The following is a 6440-nucleotide window of genomic DNA, read 5'->3' on the forward strand; positions in this document are numbered from 1 at the left end:
AACATCCTTTGAATCTTGACGATCACAATCAGCGTTCAATCATCTAAAAACGAAATTTCTTGAAACCATCTCAGATTGATAACCGACGATTCAAATATGGCTGCATTAAATGCAGAGGAAACAGCAAAATTGTAGATGGCCTAAATGGCCAGGAGTTTGATGATAAAGAATGGGGTATTGAGAACGCTCGATAGAAAATTTGGTGCTAATAAACGGATTGAGGAAACCATGAAGGAGACCGTGGACAAATCACAAAGACTAAACCTGTAATCAAAGAATCTAGATGATTCGATTTCTGATGAAAATCACAAAAGATCTCCTTACGCATTCTAAATCCTTACAGAAGAATTTTCCTCGTTATCATTTGATCTTAGAAAATTCTAAGATATCATCGTATCTTTCGTTATAAATATCCTCCATATTTCTGAAGATACATTCATAACTATTCTTGTCCAAAATTATTTATCACTTCGCACTATCTGTGTTACATAATAAAGGAAACTGTTTTAGTTTCTATATTTCTGTAACATACAAGTTAAAATTTTGAATGATTTGAAGTAGTGTTGGGAATTGAAGCATGAGTTAGTATAATATAATGACGTCAGGCCAACGTGATTATATTACAGTAAGTCATGCTAAATTTTTAATGGAAGATGATGATTCATAGACTTTATAATCATCAGTTGCCATGTTAAATGACTTTTACATTCTACTTAACCTCTGAACATATCAAGAACATATATTCTTGATAGTTCTATCCTTAGTAATTCTGGTAATTTGACAAATCAAATCGTGCTATTACCTTTCCTTCTGCTTTGTATATTATGATCATTCAAAACTCCATACCTACGAATTCTGGACCATTATTCGCTTGACTTAAAGTCGGGAAGGAAAAACAAGAGCATAGAGCTCCGACATATAAGGAAAAATATAAAGCCCGATAACAACACGAAAATTACAAACCGTGTATATCAGTGCGTATAGCAACATAAAAACATGAGAGAATTAAAAACACTATAACCTCAAGGTAATTGTAGAAGTAAATAGATTCCTCTGGGGGTAAATGAAAAAGAAGAATGACAGAAACGATAGTCAGAAAAATATTCAGGATAAGAACTGGATGAAGCATTTTCACAATCTTTGGAAGTATGAATCGAGAAAGAAAGTACAGAAGTGGTGAAGATAATGAAACAGAAGAAGCTAATTTATAGCAAAATTTCAGACACAACAATCAAGGCAATTTTAATTTCCTTAATTACTGGAGAATCAAATCTTATACAGATTATAAAGATTTTATTTAAATCCCTTGAATTCCGGAAATCAACTTTAATTACGTCAAGAGTTAAAACAAATCTTTATTTTCCACATTTCATTTTTTTTACGATAGCTTCACTCATACTCTTCACGTAATCGAATTATTTTATTACTCAGTAGTGATAAAACTCTATTTTCCAACTCATATCCGTCATGAAAACATACTTATTATCAACCATGACGATCTCTGTCAAATTTCGGGACGAAATTTCTTTAACGGGTAGGTACTATAACAACCCTCATATTTTCCATACTTGAATTGACTAATTTACCCCTAGGGTTGTTATCCATACTTAATATACGATTAAATTCGACGTTGATTAAATATTTTTCTTTTGTCGACATGTTTTGTTAACTAAAGTTTATACTAATTATATAAAATAACTTTAGTTAATATTAATATTAATGTGTATTATATATAAAACTATATGTAACATAATTATTAATTAAATGATAAGTTATTTTAATCATTATTTATATTTTTAGCTTATAAAAAAAAGAAATAAGATTTTTTTTATAAATTAAATAATGAGCCCATGAATTTTGACTAAATATTTTCAAAGACAAAACATATTAAAAACATTTTTAACATGTTTTTATTATTTGTCAAAATTGGCACCTTTATTTTATTATTATTTTTTCTTTTCACCAACCATTTTTTACTATAAATACATGGCTTCTCATTCATATTTTCTTGTCAAAAACTAAAACTTAAGTTTTTCTCTCAAAACATTGAAGAAAATTTGAGGTACTTTCTATTTTTATTATTATTTTTTTAATATTGTCGATTATATTTATACTTATGGTATATTCTTTGTAAAATTCAAAATTAATTATGTTTATATGTTATAATTAGTATTATAAGTATTATGATGTATAAAAATAATTTTGATAATTTATGAAATATTATTTATAATTAAATACGTATTATGTGTTTAAACGTAAAAACCATGTAAAATTCGTAATAAATACTTTTAACCAAAAATAAAATATATATAATTTTTTTATGAGTTTATAAAACTTATATAGATCTGAAAAAATTATAAAAATAATTACTTGGGTTGAATTGGTAATTATTATATAATTAAACTCTATTATTATGTAATTCAAAGGTAAATTAAGAATAAATATTAAATAATAAAAAATATTTTTTAAATATTTTTTTTACAAGTTATTAGACTGATAGAAACTTATAAAAATTATAAAAATAATTGTTTGGGTTTATTTAGTAATTATGTAGAATTAAACTTGTTTTGTGAATAAATTAAGGGTAAAAACAAAAATAAATATAAAAATATAATAAAAACGTTTTCTTAAATTTTTCTACTAATCTATATGATTAACTAAGACTATAAAAATTATGTATGTAATTTTTAGATATTTAATTTATTATTTAGACATTTTTGAATAATGTTTGATTAATAAAACACTATTATTTTTGAAGTAATTTAGGTATTTATTTAAAGGTAATTATATTTAATATATATAAGACATACTAAAGTATAATAACTAAATATTAAATAAAACTTAGCTTATATTATCACATATATAATTATTAAGTACATTAATAATTCGTTGTGTGTATACACCTAAAGTGAAGGTTAATCAAAGATAATGTATAATTCATGTGAACTTCATCGCTACTCACGGTCGTAAGTGAATGATGTCTAGGTTGCCATTTATGGGTAAGCTTGTGGATCTCGAATGCCATGACTTAGATTCTGGTCAAGAATCCTGGGCCCCCGGTTACATCTGGTCATTCCTGACTTATTTGATAGCAACGAAGTTTGAGTAAAGTTGTACAACGTCTTGCTAAATATTAACCCGAACTTTCTAAAATTGAAAAAATTACTATAAGTGGAAACTTTCCATAAATAGTAACCTTCCGAAAATGGAAATTCTTTAGTGAACCATTACTATCAATATAGTACTATATACTATTGTCTGTTAGGCAATGTCTGATCATATGTTCTATCTCTAGGTTGAGATCTTGGTCACGTCCTTCCGTTCAATTCTTTCGTGGAATACTCTTTTGTGCTACTAAGGTGAACTTCATAGCCCCACTTTTTACTATTTCATAACTGCTTTAAAACTTTTGGGGTGAGACACATGCTTGCTTTATAACTGTTTTACACTTAGACACAAGTACTAAATTGTTAACTTTGCTGTCATGCTTTGATTCATGCTAAATCCCTACCGTAATATCATCAATTGCTACGCTTAAATGCAAACTTAATTATTGTGAGTAGGCCTATTGAGAGTAACGTCTCTAACCATTCGACTGTTGGTCTTTGGTTACATAATAATGATTCCACGACACTGACAGTACAAGGTGTCATAGGGTAAATTGTTTAGTAGCGATATTACAAACTGCAGCAACACTTTTAGATTGATATATCTATATTGATCAACTTTAAACTAAATCTTGTGGTCTAAAACTTTGGATATTATTTATAAACCTATGAATTTCACTCAACCTTTTTGGTTGACACTTTAAGCATGTTTTGTCTCAGGTAATGATTGAGCTAGCTGCTACTTGCTACTAGATGATTGATGTATGCTTTGCTGCTTGCATGGAATCCATCATTCATATTTATCATTTTATTTAGACATTTCCCATTTACTGTACTCTTATGATGTAGAACTTTGAATAATGCTTCCGCTGTTTATTTAATAAATAAAACGTCTCATTTAGAGTCGTTCTCGTTTGTACAACTGTGATTTGATATAATTAGTCACAAATACCCTAGGCCCTATTTGGGGGTATGACAATTATTAATAATTATGATTATGAAAAACAAAAGTTTTAATGACGTTGTTAAGGTTATAAGTATAAGAATAAAGATTAATTAAATAAAAATATATTCAATACACATAACTTAACTATATTAATAATTATATATATAAAATGAAAATATATAAATAAATAATAAAACTTATAAATTATTAAATATAACAACTACATCACTAATAAGAACATATAAATTTATTCGATTACGATTACATGTATTAATAAATATACAATTGATATAGGTTCGTGAATCCAAGGCCAACCCTGCATTGTTCAGTTGTCAATGCCGTCATATGTATTTTTACTATGAAATACAGTATAGTGAGTTTCATTTGCTCCCCTTTTAAATGCTTTTGCAATATATATTTTTGAGACTGAGAATACATGCGCTGCTTTTATAACTGTTTTAAGAAATAGACACAAGTAATCGAAACTACATTCTATGGTTGAATTATCGAATCGAATATGCCCCTTTTTATTCTGGTAATCTAAGAATTAGGGAACAGACACCCTAATTGACGTGAATCCTAAAGATAGATCTATGGGCACTAACAAGCCCCAGTAAGAGAATTTGAACTGCTTTAGTGCTTCGAAATTATCATGTCCGAAGGGAGTCCCAGAATGATGGAGATATTCTATATGCATCTTGTTAAGGTCGATTACCAGGTGTTCAATCCATATGAATGGTTTTTATCTCTATGTATGGGATGTTTATTTATGAGAAATGAAAATGAAAATCTTGTGGTCTATTAAAATGATGGAAATGAATGATTATGACAAACTAATGAACTTACCAACCTTTTGGTTGACACTTGTAAGCATGTTTATTCTCAGGTATGAAAGAAAACTTTCGCTGTGCATTTGCTCATTTTAGAGATATTACTTGGAGTCATTCATGACATATTTCAAAAGATGTTGCATTCGAGTCGTTGAGTTCATCAAGATTATTATTAAGTCAATTATAGTTGGATGTATTATGAAATGGTATGCATGCCGTCAACTTTCGATGTAAAGAAAGTTTGTCTTTTAAAAACGAATGCAATGTTTGTAAAATGTATCATATAGAGGTCAAATACCTCGCATTGAAATCAACTATTGTGAATCGTTTATAATCGGTATGAACAGGTCCTTTCACATTCCGCCCTCCTTTATCTCTTTAATCCCCAATCTCTTAGCTTCCTCGGTGGAGATAAAGTTATGAGTAGCTCCCGTATCTACCAAAGCTCGTACCCGGTTTCCTCGAACATAAACTTCTACGAATTGGAGTCCTTTAGCCATTACTTTGGGTACCTCCACCTTGGCCTTGATAGCGTTGAGTATTTACATCAATCCCATGCACACATCCTCATCCTGACAACGCGCCTTTTGAGCTTCCATAGCATGAAGGCTAGCTTTCTTCGGACAATCTCGGGCTCTATGCGGTCCATCACATATGAAACATCCATCATTCTTGTAAGAAGTTTTTATGCTCTTGTTATTCCCGATTGGTGGCTTACGTGTATTATCATTCCTTAATTGGGCGGGCTTATCTCCCCCACCTTTCTCATGGCTCACCTTCTTATCTTTTGACTTGAACGAATCTTTCCTATTAGCATGGTCGACTAGTGCCTCCGCTTGAGCAATTGCGGTGGCAAGGTCTTGGACTCCCCGTCTCTCCAACTCCGTTTTAGCCCAAGGTTGCAAACCATCGAGAAAATAGAAGAGAAGAATATCATCGGGGATATCTGGGACCTCCAAGCTAAGGTTTGTGAATTCTTTAATATACTCCCGAATTGTCCCGGAATGATGTAATTTACGTAGACGACTCATCACATCCTTTTGAGCATTCTTGGGGTAGAATTGATTCTTAAGTTCAGTAAGAAAATCATCCCAAGTATCAATAGTAACCGTACCTTTCTCGATATCTCCATATCGACGACGCCACCATAATGCTAAGGTATCCTTCAGGTAACGGGTTGCCGTCTTGATCTTCATTGCATTATCCACTATGTTGACTCCCTCCAAGTATTGTTCCATCTCCCATATAAAATCATCAACTGCTTGGGCTTCTCGCTTCCCCACGAACGGTGACGGCTTGGGAACGTCCACCTTCGGAGTATTGCATCCAATGTTTCCACCCCCACTAGCCATGAACCTCAAACAAGAGTTCATGTTGGTTTGCAAATCCACGAGGCGTTGGTGAATAGTGGAGACCTCCCCCTCCATTTCGCCTCACAACTTCGTAATCTCACCCATGAGCATACCCCTTAAGCCATGGATCTCACGTCTCATGTCAACGTCTAGCACGTTGATTGCACTCTTGCAATCATCTTTCAATTCGTCAAAGTCCCCGTCC

Source organism: Rutidosis leptorrhynchoides, chromosome 10, assembly GCF_046630445.1.
Source record: "Rutidosis leptorrhynchoides isolate AG116_Rl617_1_P2 chromosome 10, CSIRO_AGI_Rlap_v1, whole genome shotgun sequence".
Classification (NCBI taxonomy): Eukaryota; Viridiplantae; Streptophyta; class Magnoliopsida; order Asterales; family Asteraceae; genus Rutidosis; species Rutidosis leptorrhynchoides.